The 22,406-nt window shown below is 43.1% G+C and overlaps 1 protein-coding gene across 1 annotated transcript in view; it reads left to right on the forward strand.

Moving 5' to 3' along the window:
* The window catches only part of LOC111982544 (ubiquitin-associated and SH3 domain-containing protein B-like), a 41,575-nt gene that overhangs the window by 4,067 nt on the left and 15,102 nt on the right, over window positions 1-22,406 (forward strand). The gene's annotated exons all lie outside the window — the stretch shown is intronic.

The following is a 22,406-nucleotide window of genomic DNA, read 5'->3' on the forward strand; positions in this document are numbered from 1 at the left end:
CAGTAGGAATGCCTCGAGGATCCCTTTGTCAGCAGAGAGAGAAAGAAAGAGGGAGAGAGAATGCCTAGAAGCTGTGAGAGAAGCCACAAGCTCTTTTACATTAGACAGCCCGTGACTGCTTGGCCATGACAGAGCAAGTTATTAATAACCTCTTTCTCTCTCTATCTCCCTCACTCAAGTATTGACCCACTACATTTTCTGACTGACTTAAAGGGACATGCACTAGGAGATTCATCATATCTGCCACCTCTGTCACTGACTAGTGTTTTGGTCCAGGGAGGGGGAGAAGGGGTTGCCTGAGAGCATGTTGGATTCACTGGACGCTGTGAATGGACTGAAATAGTCAAGCAGTAGGATATTCACTTAGATGCTTAGGAGAATGACAATGCAGAAGGGGAACAAAGCTGGGTCAGCATCAACTGACATTTACTAGATATTCTATGGGGGGATGAACCACAGTAGCTACAGTGTGTGAGAGATATCACTGAGGAGTGAAAGAGCAAAAGGCAACAATGTACCAAATAACATCTGGGATGTTGAAACTCAGTCACGAGGTGCTGCTTTTCAGACTTGRTTTCTACACATTGTCATTGTGCCAAACATACAACCCTTCAGCAGGGATTTGATTCCAGTCGTACCCGGCGGTGCGTGCTGTGCACTCCCAAAATAAAGATAAATATAGCTGCAAACAGCCATGCCAGGGCTCACACTTTGGCCCCATAGCGCCACCACCAMGAAAAAATTGACACATTTCCCTAGGATGAACTGTACTCCTTACCACGCTTGCCAAATATCAGAKCTCAACATCGAAAGATCATGCAATATGCTTCTGTTGGTTTTTGGACCAATTTTAATGATGTTGACTACTTTAAACGTCTTCTTCTCCACAACTGCTAGACCGATTGGCACCAAATTTGGTAAATAGCATCTATGTACCGATATCTTTAAACACACTATTTTCCAGGACTCTACCTCAAACAATATGTCTGCTATGAGCCAATGAGCTTGCATTAATGTTTTTCCCGCCAAATGGCGCCACCATGTGGCCAAACTGAARCATACAGTACAGCTTAGCTGGACTCATATCCCTGAGCATGTGTGCAACATTTAATCAATCATCAAACAGATCAAGAGATATAAACATGTGCCCGTTATAGCACCACTGTGTGGTTGACCTGAATGTGATTGCATACGTTGAGTATAGACAGTGATTGGAACATCAAGTTTATCAAGTTTTGTTACAATACAAATATCTGTGTGTGATTTATATGCATTAATGTGCCAGACCACGCCCACATTAATATTTATTGGTCAGTAGCGGCCATGTTGTTTGAGATGCTAGCCTGGAAAATATTGGGTTGAGAGACCTTGGTCCATACATACTATATATCATGTTTCACGCAAATCGGTCTTTCGCTGCCAGAGGAGTAGTGTTTTAACAAAGAATTACAAATGGCAGAAAATCCATCATTGCGGACCTTATGGGTTGTTGAGGCTCATTTGTTCCTTGTGAGGAGAGGGACCTATGTACCGACTAGGGTTGCAAAGGGTCGGAAACTTTCTGGTAAATTTGCTGACATTTTCCATGGGAAGTAAAGCCCTGGAATATGGGGAATTTTGCTTAAATCCATCAAAAAAGTTAGCTTATAACAGTGAACTTTTTTTGTGGGATACACATAAGGCAATTCTAGGTCTTGTGGCATATTTTGGTTAAACTATCCCCAATTCAATGGAATTGCAACCCTCTGCATGCACAGTGCATTCTTCCATCACATGTACAGCTGATTCTCAAGATCTTGCAGCTAATGAGATGCTATTGAGCCCACACTACTACACTGTCTGAGCCAAGGACTACATGCTTTCTGGTAAGTTTTGATTACAATACCAGGTGGGGTGAATATATTTTATGATTTTTTGTTAATTAGTAAATAATAGCCTACGGCAAAGTGTGTTTAAATAATTTCTAACAGCATTCTCACATAGGTGTTCCTTTTGTGCATGTGTGAAAGGGCAGTGTGTAGTGCAAAAGAGATTGCGTCATCTGTGGATCTGTTAGGGCGGTATGCAAATTGGAGTGGGTCTAGGGTTTCCAGGATGATGGTGTTGATGTGAGCCATGACCAGCTTTTCAAATCACTTCATGGCTACTGACGTGAGTGCTACGGGGCGGTAATCATTTAGGCAGGTTACCTTCGCTTTCCTGGGCACAGGGACTATGGTGGTCTGCTTGAAACATGTAGGTATTACAGACTGTCAGTGAAGACACTTGCCAGTTGGTCCGTGCATGGGCTCCTGAGTGGCACAGCGGTCTAAGGCACTGCATCTCATTGCAAGAGGCGTCATTACAGTCTCTGGTTCGAATCCAGGCTGTATCACATCTGGCCGTGATTGGGAGTCCCATAGGGCGGCACACAATTGACCCAGCGTCGTCCGGGTTTGGCCGGGGTAGGCCATCATTGTAAATAAGATTTTGTTCTTAACTGACTTGCTTAGTTAAATAAAGGTAAGACAATTGCTCTGAGTACAAGTCCTGGTAATCCGTTTAAAGGTCTGGCTCACATCGGCTACGGATAGCGTGATCACACAGTTATTCGGAACAGCTGGTGCTCTCATTCATTCTTCAGTATTGCTTGCCTGAAAGTGAGCATTAAAGGCATTTCGCTNGGATAGCGTGATCACACAGTTATTCGGAACAGCTGGTGCTCTCATTCATTCTTCAGTATTGCTTGCCTGAAAGTGAGCATTAAAGGCATTTCGCTCGTCTGGTAGGCTCGTGTCTGGGTTTCCCTTTGTAGTCCGTAATAGTTTGCAAGCCCTGTCACATCCGACAAGCGTCAGAGCCGGTGTAGTATGATTCAATTTTAGTCCTGTATTGACACTTTGCCTGTTTGATGGTCCGTCTGAGGGCATAGCGGGATTTCTTATAAGCGTCCGGATTAGTGTCCTGCTCCTTGAAAGCGGCAGCTCTAGCCTTTAGCTCGGTACGAATGCTGCCTGTAATCCATGGCTTCTGGTTGGGATATGTATGTGCGGTCACTGTGGGGATGACGTTGTTGATGCACTTATTGATGAAGCTCGTGACTGAGGTGGTATACTCCTCAATGCCATTGGATGAATCACTTAACATATTCCAGTCTGTGCTAGCAAAACAATCCTTCAGCGTAGCATCCACGTCATCTGATCACTTTTGAGCGAGTCACTGGTARTTCCTGCGTTAGTTTTTGCTTGTAAGCAGCAATCAGGAGGATAGAATTATGGTCAGATTTGCCAAATGGAGGARGAGGGAGAGCTTTGTATGCGTCTCTATGTGTGCGGTAAAGGTGGTCTAGAGTTTTTTTCCCTCTGGTTGCACATGTGACATGCTGGTAGAAATGAGGTAAAACGGATTTAYGTTTGCCTGCATTAAAGTCCCCGGCCACTAGGAGCGCCGCTTCTGGATGAGCATTTTCTTATTTGCTTATGGCCCCATACAGCTCGTTGAGTGCGGTCTTAGTGCCAGCATCGGTTTGTGGTGGTCAATAGACGACGACAAAAAATATAGATAAACTCTCTTGGTAGATGTGGTCTACAGTTTATCATGAGGTACTCAACCTCATGTGAGCAATAACGCGAGACTAATATTACACATCGCGCACCAGCTGTTATTGACAAATAGACACACACCCCCACCCCTGTTCTGTCCTGCCGCTGCACGGAAAACCCAGCCAAATGTATATTATCCGTGTCATCTTTCAGCCCTGACTCGGTGAAACATAAGACATTAAAGTTTTTTGTATTTATTTTTGTATTTCTTAAAACTATTACCTCTTTTTCTCCCCAATTCCGTGGTATCCAATTGGTAGTTACAGTTTTGTCTCATTGCTGCAACTCCTGTACGGACTCAAGAGGCAAAGGTCGAGAGCCGTGCGTCCTCCAAAACACAACCCAGCCAAGCCGCACTGCTTCTTGACARAATGCCCGCTTAACCCGGAACACAGCCGCACCAATGTGTCGGAGGAAACACCGTACACCTGGCGACCGTGTCAGCGCGCATTGCGCCCGTCCCGCCACAGGAGTTGCTAGAGCGTGATGGGGCAAGAACATCCCTGCCAGCCAAACCCTCCCCTAACCRGGACGACACTGGGCCAATTGCGCAACACCCCATGGGTCTCCCGGTCGTGGCCGGCTGCGACAGAGCCTGGACTCGAACCAGGATCTCTAGTGGCACAGCTAGCACTGCGATGCAGTGCCTTCGACYACGGTGCGCCAGGTAGCCWAGTGGTTAGAGCATTGGACTAGTAACCGAAAGGTTGCAAGATTGAATCCCCGAGCTGACAAGGTAAAAATCTGTGGTTCTGCCCCTAAARAAGGCAGTCAACCGACTTGTTCTTAACTGACTTGCCTAGTTAAATAAAGATTWAAAAAAAAKAAAAAAAACTGCCACTCGTGGGGCAGACATTAGTTTTTAATGTCCCGTAGGATAGTCTCGAACAGAGATCATCCAGTTTATTTTCCAGTGATTGCACGTTGGCCATTAGAACGGATGCTAGAGGCGGGTTACCCACTCGCTGACAGATTCTCACAAGGCATGCCGATCTCTGCCCCCTATATTTCCATATTTTCTTCACGCGAATGACAGGGATTTGGGCCTGGTCTCGGAGAAGCAGTATATCCTTCGCGTCGGACTCATTAAAGAAAAAATCTTCGTCCAGTTCGAGGTGAGTAATCTCTGTTCTGATYTCCAYAAGCTGTTTTCGGTCCTAAGTAGCAGCAACATTATGTACAAAATAAGTTASAAACAATGGGTCAAATCACAGAAAATAGCACAGTCGGTTAGGAGCCCGTAAAACGGCAGCCATCCCTTCCGGCACCGTTATAAATCCAAGGAGAACCGGAATAATGAACACCTACAAATATAATAGGGTTTCACCCAGCTTCGCTGCTTGAACCCCTAATGAATGTAATTTTTTTTAGGGCACCCCAAGGGCCAATGATTTGACCCTGCACTTGAGGCTTCTCGGTTGGTTGTGCCATGCACTCAGTATACTGGTGTAGTATACTGGTGTCTAATGTACAACTCTGCCCTTAGGGGGAAAAGCCCTCTCTCATTTCACTTCACTGTCTGTTTGGCGTCAGTTCCTTTTTATTTGGTTGATAGTAAATAATGCACTAAACATACAACACAAGAATAGAGGGTATGAAACCCTGAATAGAGGGTATGAAACCCTGAATAGAGGGTATGACACGCTCTATTKTTGTGTTGTATGTTTAGTGCATAATTGTCTCAAGACAAGACAATCAATTAAAATGGTTAAGGAATTTAGCAAAGAAAATGTTTATGGCACTTGCTTAGACTCCAACAATGACCAGATACCCTATTTTCTGCCACTGACTGACATCATTCTCACAGTCTACAAACAAATGACTCTTTTGGTTTGCATTTACACCAAGGGTTCAAAACAATACGCCTCTGTCACGTTCCTGACCTATTTCTGTTAGTTTGTTGTATGTGTTAGTTGGTCAGGACGTGAGTTTGGGTGGGCATTCTATGTTGTCTGTTTCTATGTTGGTTTAAGGGTTGCCTGGTATGGCTCTCAATTAGAGGCAGGTGTTTGGCGTTCCTCTAATTGAGAGTCATATTTAGGTAGGTTGTTTCACAGTGTTCGTTGTGGGTGGTTGTCTCCTGTGTCTGTATGTATGTTCGTGCCACACGGGACTGTAGCGTTTGTTTGTAGTCGTGTACCTGTTCGTGCGTTCTTCACGTTATATGTAAGTCCATGTTCAGGTCTGTCTACGTCGTGTTTGTTATTTTGTAGTTTATCAAGTGTATTTCGTTTCGTCTTCGTCTTGTTTAATAAATATCAGTTATGTCATCGTACCTCGCTGCACATTGGTCTTCAGATCCCTCTCTCCTGTCCTTGTCTGAGGAGGAGGAAGATTTAGAGTATCGTTACAGCCTCAGAGATGCTTTTGTGAAATGCTGTCCTTGAGGTTTGTCGTTTCTCCCTCAGTATCTGCTACGACTGACTAAAACAGTGTTCATTAATTGGAACACATTGGTACGGTTTTGATTTGATTCATTAGCATCCTCATTAGCCGACGCCAATGGCGACAGCTAGTCTGGCATTGGACAGTGTTCTTCCCATCTGAATTCCTCTGTTCTTGAGCTGCTATCTGATAATCAGGCTCTGAGTTCCCAATACTCTCTGGGGACTTCATTTATACTGAGTTSCATGGCTTGGTCTGATGCAGGCTTTCAGATTCTCTTCCAAGTCTTCTACTACTTGGTTTAAGCTGATGATGACCAAAAATATATTTAGGAAGACATAGCCTGTACAGTTTCTTTATAACAATATATTTACTCTATCTATATTTTGTATAACTGTGTACTGTATATGTTTTTATGATTATATTTACTCTAAGTAAAAGCTGGAAAAGAGTAGGTATATAATATCTCATTATTCTGCACATGACTCTTTTCCAGGGATGTTCACCACACATTTTGTGTGTAGTAGTAAATGCAGCTTTCACCAATTAACTATGCTCACCGCATAATCCAAAATTGCAATGCACTGCAGCTTCTAGGGATATTTCTGGCTCATACGATTTGGTTTAGTGCAGGCAAACACTGTTTTTGAAATCTCTGAACATTGKAGCATAGTCGCAGTTCAAGTAACASAGTATGCTACGAATGCTGTCTTAGAGCATACCCCCCGGTTTCTGAGCAGTTTAGTTTATCATTTGTTACCTCCACACCTCTGTAATGTTCTGTGTATTTGCCGGAGAGGTTTGTGGAAAATTGTGGAAATATGCTGGTACCTATGTGCTGTTTCTGTCTTGCCTTCCGCTGTGATGATGAGTGGGACATATCTGTTAACTGTGGCTGGAAAGTCTGAAGTGTTGGAGCATGAGTGGACGACATAGGGGCTGACACAGTGGAACCTATATTTTCAAGGGAATTGCTCTAGCTGCCTCCCACTTCTTAAGCAGCAACATTGGATGTAGAATAGCGCTTTTATTATGCATGATTCTTTTTTGGGGTGTTTTTGTTCAGGTCATTTTCTCTGTCTTTGAAATAGTTATGTAAATGAGATTCCTTGGATTGCTTAACATATTGTTTAACATATCAGTGGGGTTCACTTTTTTTGCCACAGGAGCCATTAGTTATTCTATCATACATATTACAATTCTAAGAGCAAACGTTACATTTATATGCCAACTTTGCACTAACGTTGCATTAACGCTGCATCACTCTGTAGTGGGAGGATCAACCGAGGGTGTGTAAATGTCATGTGTTTCCTTCCTAAGAGAGGTACATCACTTAATATAACCCTCATGTCCATAATGCCTMTAAAGTTCTGTCTGGAAACTCAGGACACCACATCATGTAATCATTGTTCTCCAACATCACGCAACAGGACCAGTTAAAGAGGCTATACAGGACCTTTGGATAGAGATATTTTCCTGAAATGACCTCATTGGCCAGAGAGTGGCAAAGTGGCAAACGTTTCAAAGGATTTGTGCGGTTTCATGAGATAATAAATTGATTCATATTATATCATGAACCTCACAGCCAAGATTCAAACAAACATAGAACGTCAATTATTAGCAACTCAACCTCCATAGTGTATCTTTGGTCTGTCCAGACACTCAGATACCATATCATGTTGTCATTGTCGTCTCCAATATCACACAGTATGGTCAGTTYAGAAGACTCTTCTTTAAAATCCCATGGGTGACCAGCACAAAGAGAGAAGTGTGCCAGTCTGCTCTCCTCAATGCTGCCTATTGTCTCGCCAGTCTGACGAGGCCTGGCCACAGTTGCTGACATACCCGCAGGTGCCCGCCTTGGCATATTTTGGGACTGACAGCTGTGCTCCTTCGGTCCCCTCTGCTACTAGTACCGTCTCTGCCCCTTTCTGTCCCCCTGGCCTGCGAGGCAGCTGTTGTTTGCATTAAGTCGTACAGGGTTCGTTCAGAGTGAGACTGACAGCGTTGCATCTGTTCAGTGATGCCATCAGCAACAGACCACTAGGAGCTTTGCAACAGACACATTGGAGACAAAGCACATTTACAATCCAGCCTTTCTGTACCTTCACCTCACACATGCACTAGCAGTAGCTGAGCTGATCCTACTTGGAAATACACCATCTTGTGTGGATGCAATGTGGTCCATTGGTAACTGCTTTTTAGCTTGCCATCCTTTTTGTGTGTACTCTGTGTGTGTGTGTATTCTGTGTATGTGTCTGTGTTTGTTTGTATAGTTGTGGCTGCGCCATATGTGTCTGTGCTATCTTTGCCAGAACTATGACAGCCAATCCAAGAGCTAGTGTCCTTCCAGCCTCATGCTTCCAGCATACTGCGGCATCCAAACCGCTGACTGGAGTCCCTATGTTTGGACATAGGGAGCTGCAACTCCCTGTCAGTTTGCTGGACATTGGGTCCAAATGATCAGAGGTGAAATCACAATTGATGCGCTTTTAATTACAATTTGWTATGATGACGGGCGTGCGTGAATGACAAAATGATTATGTCAAAATGCATTTGCCCTCATACTGTGTGCCTGTGCAATGATAAGCAGATGCCCATATATGATGCAGCCTACTTTATCATTGTTATGTACACAGTACATAGCTACTGTATGTATACTGTGAACATTTATACATATGTGTAGCATACTGTATCCAGTTTTCACCTACCGCCCTACTAGCAATGTGAAAAACAAAGGTGTGTACCAACCCAGAGTCAGAAACAACTCACTGGAGAAACAGCAATGTGTTTTATAGCCTAAATAATGTCATTACGATTAGTGACAGAGATTCCCCTGAGTTCTGTGAATGTAGACTAGGCACTGAACCAGAGGAGCTTTCTTGACTCTGTACTAGAGCCGTAATGACAAGGCAAGTGTGTTTGAGGCTTGGTTTGGCAAGCACAAGGAACTTACAGCTGTGGAGCATCTTTTACGGGCTGTGGCTGTGCACACTGTCTTTCTGAACTGGATGGTTCATTTCTGAACTGGATGGTTCCTTCCTTKACCAGCAGTCTCTTCATCGGATTTTTATCAAAGAGGCTAGCATTTAAATGTATAACGCATGCTGTACAGTGCATTCGGAAAGTATTCTAAAATGTATTAAATWGTTTTTTTCTCCTCATCAATCTACACACAATACCCCATAATGACAAAGCAAAAACTGGTTTTTAGAAATGTTTAAAAAAKKAKAACAGAACTATCACATTTAAGTATTCAGCCTCGAGTCTTCTTGGGTATGACGGTACAAGCTTGGCATGCCTGTATTTGGGGAATTTTTCCCATTCTCTCTGCAAATTCTCTCAATCTCTGTCAGGTTGGATGGGGAGCGTCTCTGCACAGCTATTTTCAGGTCTCTCCAGAGATCTTCGATCTGTGGATAAGTAAAGACCTCCCTCACAAATAATTTGAGCATAATTGTAGCGTGGTAGATAATTGCAGTCAGTGTGGTAGAGCACAGTGAGGGGAGTTTTGTCTGAACAGTAAGTCCTTCATTTACCCCTCAAGTCTTCCTCTAGACATCAATGAAATGCATAATGAGAGGAAAACACAGCAGAGAATTAGTCGTCAGTAAAAGCTTTAATGTTGTTGCTCATGGGGCTCTGAATCCAGCGAGAATCTGCATGTGAGAGTGGGCTTACAAATATTCTACATTGACACATGTTATGTTATTAATAAGAATATGTGTGTGTGTACGTCCTGCCTGCCTGCCTGCCTGCCTGCCTGCCTGCCTGCCTGCCTGCCTGCCTGCCTGCCTGCCTGCCACAGTGCAATAAGATGCCGTTTAAATTGTGCAGTTCAATATTTAGTTCAATTAAATTCACCACCCCCTAACTTTCAACTCAAAACACATCTTCACTGCTCCTGGGAGTAGATCAACAAATGCCTCTCAAGTTATTATACTACTTCCTRGTGTTTCTGTTGGACTGTGAGAGTAGAGGCAGGCAAACACATAGAGGCTGTAACAATGTACAGGAAAACAGGAAAAAGAGGATCAGTTCTATTAACGTGAGGAGGACGGAATTCTCCCCCCATCACAWCACAATGCAGGAGGAAACAAAGTCTCCCAGAAGAAATATAACCTTCTGTGAATAGAACAAAGCAGTTACACCCCCACATTGACCTGTCCCAGATAAGATCATGAACAAGTTCAGATATTGCCATTATCATTACCGATATTACTATTTTCTTTATATTTTTATGGTGCTGTCAGTCATCTTTGCATGCTTTACAGTTTGAGATTTTGAAAGAGGAGCATAATCAGAGAGAGAGGGGGGGTGCAGCCCATGGTGTTTCACTCTGGTCATGCTCTAGTGGTCAGTGGCTTAGCTTCAGTGTGACAGGGCCTCAAGGTCTCTGGCAGGTTTATAAACAGGAACTGTCCGTATGCAGGGACCAGAGCCATGGGATTTCCCCACAGAGCTGAGGTGGGAGGGGTGAGAGTMTGTCTGTGTGGGTGAAGGTCAGCTGGTGTTGAAATGGTATGGGACATTTCTTGTGAATGGGTGATGGGTGGTGTGTGTGTGTTTGTGTGTGACTGGCAGGGTGGGTGAGTGATGGGCACAACTGTGAGGAGGGGCCATTGAATATASAAAATTTGTTACATTTTCTAGCACATAGACAGCTTTCTTTTGGGATGTCAGAGATGAATTCAGGAGCCTTCTCATTGCTCCGATCATCCCTCACAGAGATAGCCTGGTTATAATGTAAAGCACTTTTCCACAAATGTTTATGAGAGTTCCCTCGTCTGTCTGATACTGACAGGCTATAATAAATATTAACTCAACCTCCATTCTCATTAGTTTACCATTTCCAGCAATGCAGTTTTCAGTTTTATAGTGCAGTAATGATCAGCGTGTCACCCTTTTGAAAAGAGATAAGTGACAGAGAGAGAGAGAGCAAAAAAAGCTTTTGAGACAGGGATGCAGCTTCGGCCCCACCCTCTTCAACATATACAGTGCATTCGGAAAGTATTCAGATCCCYTTACTTTTTCCTCATTTTGTTAAATCACAGCCTTATTCTAAAATAGATTTTTTTTTAAATCCTCATCAATCTTTTATTTATTTTACCTTTATTTAACTGTCAGTTAAGAACAAATTCTTATTCATGCCTTGTTCAGAGGCAGAACGACATATTTGTACCTTGTCAGCTCAGGGATTCGAACTTGCAACCTTTCGGTTACTAGCCCAGCGCTCTAACCACTAGGCTACCCTGCCGCCCCATAATGACAAAGCAAAAACTGGCTTTTAGAAATGTTTGCTAATTTATTAAAAAATAAAACAAACGGAAATATCAAAAGTATTCAGACCCTTTAATCAGTACTTTGTTGAAGCACCTGTGGCAGCGATTACAGCCTCGAGTCTTCTTTGGTATGACTCTACAAGCTTGGTAAACCTGTATTTGGGGAGCTTCTCCCATTCTTCTCTGCTGATCCTCTCAAGTTCTGTCAGGTTGGATGGGGAGTGTTGCTGCACAGCTATTTTCAGGTCTCTCCAGAGATGTCCGATCAGGTTCAAGTCRGGGCTCTGGCTGGGCCACTCAAGGACATTCAGAGACTTGTCCTGATGCAACTCCTGCGTTGTCTTGGTTTTGTGCTTAGGGTCGTTGTCCTGTTGGAATGTGAACCTTCGCTCCAGTCTGAGGTCCTGAGCTCTCTGGAGCAGGTTTTTATCAAGGAACTCTGTACTTTGTGCTGTTCATCTTTGCCTCGATCATGACTAGTCTCCCGAGTTCCCGAGTGGGCTACCGATTGGCGCAGCAGTCTAAGACACTGCATCTCAGTGCTAGAGGTGGCACTACAGACCCTGGTTCGTTTCCAGGGTATATCACAGCTGGCTGTGTTTGGGAGTCCCATAGGGCGGTGCACAATTGGCCCAGTATCGTCTGGGTTAGGGTTTGGCCGGGGTAGGCCGTCATTGTAAATAAGAATTTGTTCTTAACTGACTTGCCTAGGTAAATCAAGGTTAATTAAATAAAACATCTCCCAGTCCCTGCTGCTGAAAAACATCCCCACAGCATGATGTTGCCACCACTGTGCTTCACCGTAGGGATGGTGCCAAGTTTCCTCCTGATGTGATGCTTGGCATTCAGGCCAAAGAGTTCAATCTTGGTTTCATCAGACCAGAGAATCGTGTTTCTCATGGTCTGAGAGTCTTTGGGTGCCTTTTGGCAAACACCAAGCAGGCTGTCATGTGCCCTTTTACTAAGGAGTGGCTTCCTTCTGGCCACTCTACCATAAAGGCCTGATTGGTGSAGTGCTGCAGAGATGGTTGTCCTTCTGGAAGGTTGTCCCCTCTCCACAGAGTACCTCTAGAGCTCTGTCAGAGTGACCATCGGGTTCTTGTTCACCTCCCTAACCAAGGCCCTTCTCCCCCGATTGCTCAGTTTGGCCGGGCGGCCAGCTCRAGGAAGAGTCTTGGTAGTTCTAAACTTCTTCCATTTAAGAATGATGGAGGCTACMGTGTTATTGGGGACCTTCAATGCTGCAGAAATGTTTTGGTACCCTTCCCCAGATCTGTGCCTTGACACAATCCTGTCTCGGAGCTCTACGGACATTTATTTCGACCTCAAGGCTTGGTTTTTGCTCTGACATGCGCTGTCAACTGTGGGACCTTATATACACAGGTATGTGCCTTTCCAAATCATGTCCAATCAATTGAAATTACCACAGGTGGACTCCAATCAAGTTGTAGAAACATCTCAAGGATGATCAATGGAAACAGCATGCAGCTGAGCTCAATTTCGAGTGTTATAGCAAAGGGTCTGAATAAGACATTTCTGTTGAAAAAAAACTGTTTTGCTTTGTCACTATGGGGTATTSTGTGTAGATGGGTGAGGATGTTTTGTTCTTATCTATTTTAGAATAAGARTGTAACGTAACAACATTTGGAAAAAGTCAAGGGGTCTGAATACTTTCCGAAGGCACTGTATATCAACGAATTGGTGAAGTCACTCAATCAGTCTGCAGCACCTGGATAGAAGCTGAAGTCAAATGTCTACTGTTGGCTGATGATCTGGTTATTCTGTCCCCAACCAAGGAGGGCCTACAGCAGCACCTAGATCTTCAGCACATATTGCCAGGACCACAAATATTAATTCTGTCTAGACACCGTTGCCCTAGAGCACACAAAAAAGGATACTTACCTCGGCCTAAACATCAGCACCACGGGTAACTTCCACAAAGCTGTGAACGTTCTGAGAGACAAGGCAAGAAGGGCCTTCTACGCCATCAAAAGGAACATAACATTTGACATCCTATTTAGGATCTGGCTAAAAATACTTGAATCAGTTATAGAACCCATTTTCCTTTATGGTTGTGAGGTCTGGGGTCTGCTCACCAACCAAAGATTCACATAATGGGACAAACACCTAATTAAGACTTTGCATGCAGAATTCTGCAAAAACATCTTCAGTGTACAACGTAAATCACCAATAATGCACGCAGAGCTGAATAATTAGCCCATACCCGCTAATGATCAAAATCCAGAAAAGAGCCGTTAAATTCTACAACAGCTTCCTTTTGCTTCCTTTCTACAAAAGGAAGCAATTCCCAAACCTTCCATAACAAAGCCATCACCTACAGAGAGATGAACCTGGAGAAGAGTCCCCTAAGCAAGCTGGTCCTGCGGTTCTGTTCACAAACACAATCAAACCCCATAGATCCCCAGGACAGCAACACAATTAGACCCAACCAAATCAACAAAAATGTAATTACTTAAAAAATTGGAAAGAATTTACCAAAAGACTAAGCAAAATGGAATGCTACTTGGCCGTAAACAGAGAGTACACAGTGGCAGAATACCTGACAACTGTGACTGACCCAAAACTAAGGAAAGCTTTGACTACGTACAGACTCAGAGATATATTGAGAAAAGCTAATGTAGGCAGACCTGGCTCTCAAGAGAAAACAGGCTACTGTATTTGCACACTGCCCACAAAATTAGGTGTAAACTGAGCTGCACTTCCTAACCTCCTGCCAAATGTATGACCATATTAGAGACACATATTTCCCTCAGATTACACAGACCCAGAAATAATTCCAAAACAAATCAAATTCTGATAAACTCCCGTATCRGTTGGGTGAAATACCACAGTTTGCCGTCACAGCAGCAAGATTTGTGACTTGTTGCCACAAGAAAAGGGCAACTAGTGAAGAACAAACACCATTGTAAATACAATCCATATTTATGTTTATTTATTTTCCCTTTTGTACTTTAACTATTTGCACATCATTACAAGACTGTACATAGCCATAATATGACATTTGAAATGTGTCTATTCTTTTGAAACTTGTGAGTGTAATGTTTACTGTTCATTTTTGGTTGATTATTTCACTTTTGTRTATTATCTATTTCACTTACTTTGGCAATGTAAACATGTGTTTCCCATGCCAARAAAGKCAATTGAATTGAGAGCTCAGAAATATCTCAGGGTCTTAAGACTTGGACATTCCATGTAGTGTCTGCATTTGTGTCTGCATTTGTGACTTCACACTGTCTGTCTGCTGCCCTGGTTAGCCAAGAGTAGACTGAGAGGAGAGTAAGCCAGGGGTGATAATCATACACACAGTAGTGTTCTGAGCTGTAAATATCACATTGGAAGGCTCTAGTGCACATGGTAACTTTGGCATGAAACAAAGGCCCTGTTCCAATATTTAAGAATTGCATCCTTCCCCACCTCCGTTCGTTGACCTAGTCCATGATTCAATACAAGGCGCTTTATAGAGCAGCACACTAAACAGCTGACAATACACCTTTTTAAAGGTCATTTCCCCGATGTTCGCGGAGATCGCATTCATGGTCAACACTGGAAACGTTGGCTCAAACATAAGTTACCTTTAAAAGGTGAATTGTRGGCTGTCTATTGTGCTGCCCTATGCCGTGCCTTGGGTTGAAACCCGGCCTTAATCACAGATCTGGTGGGTGTTGGAGCCCTTTCTTGCTATCTCAGCCTGTCCTGACCAACTTGACATTTGATTGTCTCCTTGTTCATCTCGTGGTCTTCACAACACCTTTTGGGTATCAATTATTCCTTATGATTCAGTCTTTCAACACATGTGGAAATGAAGTGACTAAAGTTCCGCTTAAAGGTTGACTATCTAACCCCTGGTTTTCTCAGCTTCATAGTTAGTTCTTTTTCAGAACCTTTGGACAATATTAGTCATTGTCTCCATGTGTACGTGTATGTCTGCCCAATTATGTGTGCAGTCCTACATTGTATTACGCAGAAGGAGGAACATAACGCTGTCTACAGTGCTACATAAGGACGTGTTAGTTTTTATGTGCACCTCAAAAACGTGCACACAGACACACACATACACTCGGTGTACTATACAATAKATACGTACATGAGTGCGCTGATTGTGGGGGTGTCCTGCTTAGAGGCTCATCTGTTCCTCTTCCTGTCTTGAGAAGCTCACAGGAACTCTCTGGTTGGAAAATCTCACTTTCATAGCGTAGTGGGCGTTAGAACAAGCAAGTGGTTTTCTAACCTTCAAGAATGTTTAGTTTGTGTGATAAAGTCCTTTACAACCACWGAATGTGATCTGAATAACAAGCAATCCACGTAACACAAGGTTAAATGATCAATGGGTATAGAAATACACTAGAATAGATCATGAACCATGGACTGAGACAAGCTGACTTCCCATGTCGCTCCATACACTGTAGTAGAGGAAGTATTTCAGCACTATATGAACAGTTATTATTGCACTAGTCTCGGCACCCACGACCAAATCAGCCACTAGATGTTAAGGCTGTCACGAGAGATTGTTATTACACAAATTAAAGTTGGTATATGATCTGTAGACTCCTAGGGAGAGGTAACTTGGCGATTGGTGAGAAGGCTCTCAAGGACGGTCTTCTACGTTGATTTCCCCCATACTTTGTTCAGTTGCAGACAACATTGTGTGTTTTGAAATGTTCATATTTATTTTATTTTCCCCAGAGAGATTGGACTAAAATTAGATTAGCTCACAAAACAGAATGTTGTACAGAATTTGTACTTCATCAGCTCTTTAGGAAACTGGAWCCAACTGGGTCCAAGCCTCTCGGTTCCCTTGCACCCAAACTCACAGATCAAAATGTAGTCAATTACAAGTGCACATGGACTTGTGGGATCATTGATGTCATGTTATTGCTGGACAGATGTGATAGGTTGAGAAACTGAGTGCAAGACATGTGTGTGTGGGGTGATAGTGTAAATAAATACCTCAGGATGAAGCTGAGCTCTTCCATGCTACAGACACACAACACTATTACAGTAGCTCAGTCATAATGAAATTCATTTGAATTCCATTTCTAAATTCACCCCAGCCCTGGTAAAACTACTWTCCTGCTCAATCTGTCYTGCCCTGACCTTAGATTGCTTTGTATGTTTCTATTTTTTGTTTGGTCAGGGTGTGATGTGGGTGGGCATTCTATGTTTGTATGTCTAGGTTTTGTATTTCTATGTTTTGGCCGGGTATGGTTCTTAATCAGGGACAGCTGTCTTTCGTTGTCTCTGATTGAGAACCATACTTAGGTAGCCTGTTTTCCCACTGTTAGTTGTGGGTGGTTATTTTCTGTTTAGTGTTGGTTGCACCTTGCAGAACTTTTTCGGCTATTCTTTTTGTTATTTTGTGTTCAGTCAGTTAAGCTAATAAAGATGAACACGTACCCCGCTGCATTTTGGTCTGACGATTCCTCTTCTTCCGATGAATGCCGTGACACAATCAAAGGTCTATTTTGGGAACTTCATTAATTGTAATAGCCGTAGGGACAAATAAAGTTGAATTGAATTTAAATGAATTCAGGGACCAAAAAAACAGCAGTTATGCTCAATTAAGAGTCAGTGTCTACACCATGTTCATARTTGATGTAGTTCTCATCCTACTGTGGTGGACGACCACAGCACAGCCCTGCTGTTGCTGGCTCTGTGTCTCTGTCAACTTAGGCTATGACAGGCATCATCAACTAGATTCAGCCACGGGCCAATTTGTTCTTGAGCAGACGGTCGGGGAGCCCGGAACATGATAATAAAAAAAAACAGTTCGACTGCAAACTGACCGCAAGAAGCCTAAAAGGATATGTCTCTCTATTATGTGTGGGAATACTTGGGAACAGATTTCTAAAATTAAAATCGCAGGGCTTCCTGAGTGGTGCAGCGGTCTAAGGCACTGCAGTGCTTGAGACGTCACTACAGATCCGGGTTCGATCCTGGGCTGTGTCGCAGCCGGCCGCGATCGGGATACACGAGGCGGCGCACAATAGTTCCAGTGCTGTCTGGGTTAGGGGAMGGTTTTGCCGGCCAGGATGTCCTTGTCTTATTGCGCTCCTAGCGACTCCTGTGGCGSGCCGGGTGCATGCAGGCTGACTACGGTCACCAGTTGGACGGTGTTTCCTCCGACACATTGGTGCGGCTMGCTTCCTGGTTAAGCCAGCAGTGTGGCTTGGCAGGGTTAAGTTTCGAAGGACGCATGGCTCTCAAACTTTCACCTCTCCCGAGTTTGTACGGGAGTTGCAGCGATGGGACAAGACTGTAGCTACCAATTGGATATCACGAAAAAGGGGGAAAAAGTTATACATWAAAAAAATAGCTGATTTCCTGATGTTTTTACAGTCTTTTATGTCCAAAAAAGAAAACGACCCACCAAGCCCCAAAAATAATGTATACTCTTTTAAAAATATATATATATTTTCTTTAACTTGGAGGGACGAATAAAACCAATTTGTTGGGGAACCCTGGGCTATGATGTGTTCACATGTGGGAGTGATCTAACTGTCACACTGGTTCTCTCTTCATTCAAACAATTTAGGTTGATCGCAAACCTTTAAATACCAGTGACCACAGCTTATTTTTACGCCTGGTTCAGATCTGAGAAAGACAGACCACATTGTCCTCAGCTGATTTACTTCTAAAGCGTTTCCTGTCAGAAGCATCTGAAGTGTAGATGGGGAAGCACTGCGATACTCTTAAGGGTTTCACTTCGCACAGCCCATAGACAGCCTGACAGGGAGAATGCTTTCGCTACCTGTTTCAGGATGTTGGACTGAGGCCTGTGCAGTTCACAGAGGATCTCTAGAACAGAGAACAGGCCACAAGTCAAAAGCAGCTGCCTGTTTTTTCCATTGAGGTTGGAACAATTCTGAGCTGAATGTAGCTGAACTCACACAACTGTGGCTTTTGTATGTATAATTGTGTTATGCACCTAACATATTCAGTTACAGAGACCTGATCGCTGCACCTCCTCTGATTCAGAGTTTGATACACACTTGGTACACAGGCCACATCTAGCTTCCACTCTGGAACAGGGCTTGTCATATACAGTTGAAGTTGGAAGTTTACATACACTAARGTTAGAGTCATTAAAACTAGTTTTTCAACCGCTCCACAAATTTCTTGTTAACAAACTATAGTTTTGGCAAGTCGGTTAGGACATCTACTTTGTGCATGACACAGGTACATTTTCCAAAAATTGTTTGCAGACAGATTATTTCACTTATTATTCACTGTATCACAATTCCAGTGGGTCTGAAGTTTACATACACTAAGTTGACTGTGCCTTTAAACAGCTTGGGAAATTCCAGAAAATGATGTCATGGCTTTAGAAGCTTCTGATAGGCTAATTGACATCATTTTAGTCAATTGGAGGTGTACCTGTGGATGTATTTCAAGGCCTACTTTCAGACTCAGTGCCTCTTTGCTTGACATCATGGGAAAATCAAAATAAATCAGCCAAGACCTCAGAAGAAAAATTGTAGACCTCCACAAGTCTGGTTCATCCTTGGGAGCAATTTCCAAACGCCTGAAAGGTACCACGTTCATCTGTACAAACAATAGTACACAAGTATAAACACCATGGTACCACACAGCCGTCAAACTGCTCAGGAAGGAGACGCGTTCTGTCTCCTAGAGATGAACGTACTTTGGTGCGAAAAGTGCAAATCAATCCTAGAACAACAGCAAAGGACCTTGTGAAGATGCTGGAGGAAACAGGTACAAAGTATCTATATCCACAGTAAAACGAGTCCTATATCAACATAACCTGAAAGGCCGCTCAGCAAGGAAGAAGCCACTGCTCCAAAACCACCATAAAAAAGCCCGACAACGGTTTGCAAGTTCACATGGGGACAAAGATCATACTTTTTGGAGAAATGTCCTCTGGTCAAAATAGATCTGTTTGGCCATATTGACCATCATTATGTTTGGAGGAAAAGGGGGAGACTTGCAAGCCGAACCGTGAAGCACTGGGGTGGCAGCATCATGTTGTGCGGGTGCTTTGCTGCAGGAGGGACTGGTGCACTTCCCAAAATAGATGGCATCACGAGGAAGGAAAATTATGTGGATATATTGAAGCAACATCTCAAGACGTCAGTTAGGAAGTTAAACCTTGGTCGCAAATGGGTCTTCCAAATGGACAATGACCCCAAGCATACTTCCAAAGTTGTGGCAAAATGGCCTAAGGACAACAAAGTCAAGGTATTGGAGTGGCCATCACAAAGCCCTAACCTCAATCCTATAGAAAATAAATGGGCAGAGCTGAAAATGCGTGTGCGAGCAAGATGGCCTACAAACCTGACTCAGTTACACCAGTTCTGTCAGGAGGAATGAGCCAAAATTTCCCCAACTTATTGTGGGAAGGTTGTGGAAGGCTACCCGAAACATTTGACCCAAGTTAAACAATTGAAAGACAATGCTACCAAATACTAATTGAGTGTATGTAAACTTCTGACCCACTGGGAATGTGATGAAAGAAATAAAAGCTGAAATAAATCATTCTTTCTACTATTATTCTGACATTTCACATTCTTAAAATAAAGTGGGGATCCTAACGGASCMAAGACAGGGATTTTTTACTAGGATTTAATGTCAGGAATTGTGAAAACTGAGTTTAAATGTATTTGGCTAAGGTGTATGTAAACTTCTGACTTTAACTGTATACACACTCACTTTTGGTCTAAGGAGTAACCGCACCTTAGACCTGAAGACTAGCATTAGCTACCTAAACTAATGCCCAGGTTTTAGCTCAGTTTTAGCTCTGGCTAATGCCAATCTTGTGGCAGGACACCCAGTTGATCTGACAATTGTAGCCTCCTTTAAAGTAACTGTCCAGTGCTTCCAGATTTCTATGAAATATGATAATTAATATATAATTAAAAAATCTAATTAATTTCAATATGAGTGAAATAATTTTCCTTKCAAATTTGTTTAATTAAGTATGTTAAAAAGCAGCTTTTCTGTGTTGGAATCGTGTGGGTATACCCCAACAATAGAATGATGTGGGTGTATATGGTCCTTAAAGATATTCATGTGAGTAGACCGCTGATTGTCCAGCTCATCCTCCTCAGGAGGATGACATTTGAAACGGTCTGTTTGAGGTGTTGTTTTTCTTAATTTTTTCTCCAATTTATGCTTTGGCCACAAATATGAGTATAGGATGAGTCAACAGCGGTATTTGGGTATGAGTTAACAGAATATTAACTTTTAAAAGTGAGATTTTCACTGAACAGTTACTTTAAAGAAGTACAAGTAACAAGTAGTAAACTATCCCACGTGAGWGGGGATTCTGTTGATAGACAAGATTAATAAAACAATGGCAGATATTTAGGTTGAAGAGAAGGAGGAACGAGCGATCAGGGACTGTGTGGGATCCTCAGCGGAGAGGTGGTTATTGACTCAAGTTGCTGTTTGCAGAGTACATCTGAACAATCTCCCTTTTCAGCTGTGATATTGTTCTTCTAGAGGACTTGGCCCTTGAGGGTTCCCCAAGGGCTTCTGATGGGGAAAGGGATGCAGGGGAAGAAATCCAGGCAACACATCTCTGGGACACTCTACCTCTGTTGCATGGAGTATGAAGAAATATTGAAATATAAGAGACACATGCACACATTGAGCCTTTACTGTGTGATGTTAGAGTGTTTGTGGTTCCTATGTAGGTTGCTCTCCCATGTCTTCATATCTGTGACTGGTGTAATGACGAACTTCCGGCCATGTAACCTGTGACACTGCCTCTGACGTAGGGAGACATTTGAATGAACTCAATATGGGAGCCCTATGTTGAGTTGGAGTGAATGATCAAAGATTAAAGAGATACATGCACACGTATTGAGCATTTCCTGTGTGAGGGTAGAGTGTTTGTTGTTCCTATGTAACTGCTCCCCTGTGGCCTCATATGCTTGGCTGATGTAATGCATGAAATCAATCCTCTGTGGACACTCCCTCTCCGCAACATTACATCTTCACACAATCCTAGAATTGTCAAGTTTAAACTAATACTGTTGAGGGGCCTGGGTGAAAGGTGAAATATGTCCTACATACTTACGGTAGATATACCATTAGGCATCTGTACTACCCTTTTCCACAGATTGACTTGGGTGTCTGGCGGAGCTCAAACGTTAAACTGGTTGGTTAATACCTTTTTGACTCTATTGCGTCAACCCGTGTTTGCGGATACAGAAGTAAGTTCAACTGGATCAACATTGTATTTGTACTTTTAAGTGAGCCAAAAGGTATGGTCAAGAGGCCCTGTCCAAATCAACCAAACACAGATCAGTGCCCTGAGACGCTCTGCATACCTCCAGTTAGTCTGCAATGTACATCTACATTTACATAGGAGAGGGTCTGTCTCTGCACTACTGGTGTACCCAGGTCTCGGTACTAGGTGCTCTCTTGGTTTCCACCGCTGCGGATGCCATGGAGACTATAGTCCCCAGAGAGGGGAATCYCATTAGCAGTTTCCAAGTTTTTTTCCTTCCCTTAAGTAGTTTGTAATTAGGTTTTGATGCCTAATAAGAATCAGCATGCTTCCTCCACTGCTTGTTAACCAGGCCTCCAGGTGCTGCAGGATTTAGGAAGCTYTCTCACAATGCGGTTGTCTGCTATTTTGGAGAGTGACTGAGCATGTGTGTCTATTTTCATGGATTGAATTGGTTTTGACATTTGAAATGGCTTAGTGGAAATGATGTGTGGTGGGTTGTTCCCTTCACACCTTTATGTTTTATTCATACTGTATCGAGGAATCTCCTCCACACTTTCCTCTGGAGTGTCTTATTGAAACGATGTGATTAACTTAGCATAACTGTCCGCTGTATCAGACTCCACTGTTTATAATAAAGGCTGTGTTACTCCTGCTGAACCATGCTCCACATGACTAAAGATACAGTGTATGAACTCTACCTCAGTAGTGCTTATTACAACTGTGTGAATCTGTGCCTCCCGAATGGGAGCCTTTTCCCTATATTGTGCACTGCTTTTGGCGGGGGCCCAATAGGCAATAGGGTGCCATTTGGGACGTAGCCTGGGTCACTTATCTCAGACAAATTGGGGACAGAGATGGTGAACTCTGACTTTGTGCTGCTCAGTTTGGCTATAAAGAAGTGAGATTCAATCCACTATAAGTAGGCTATATACACCTTTACCA

This window comes from Salvelinus sp. IW2-2015, linkage group LG22 (assembly GCF_002910315.2).
Source record: "Salvelinus sp. IW2-2015 linkage group LG22, ASM291031v2, whole genome shotgun sequence".
NCBI classification, from domain to species: domain Eukaryota; kingdom Metazoa; phylum Chordata; class Actinopteri; order Salmoniformes; family Salmonidae; genus Salvelinus; species Salvelinus sp. IW2-2015.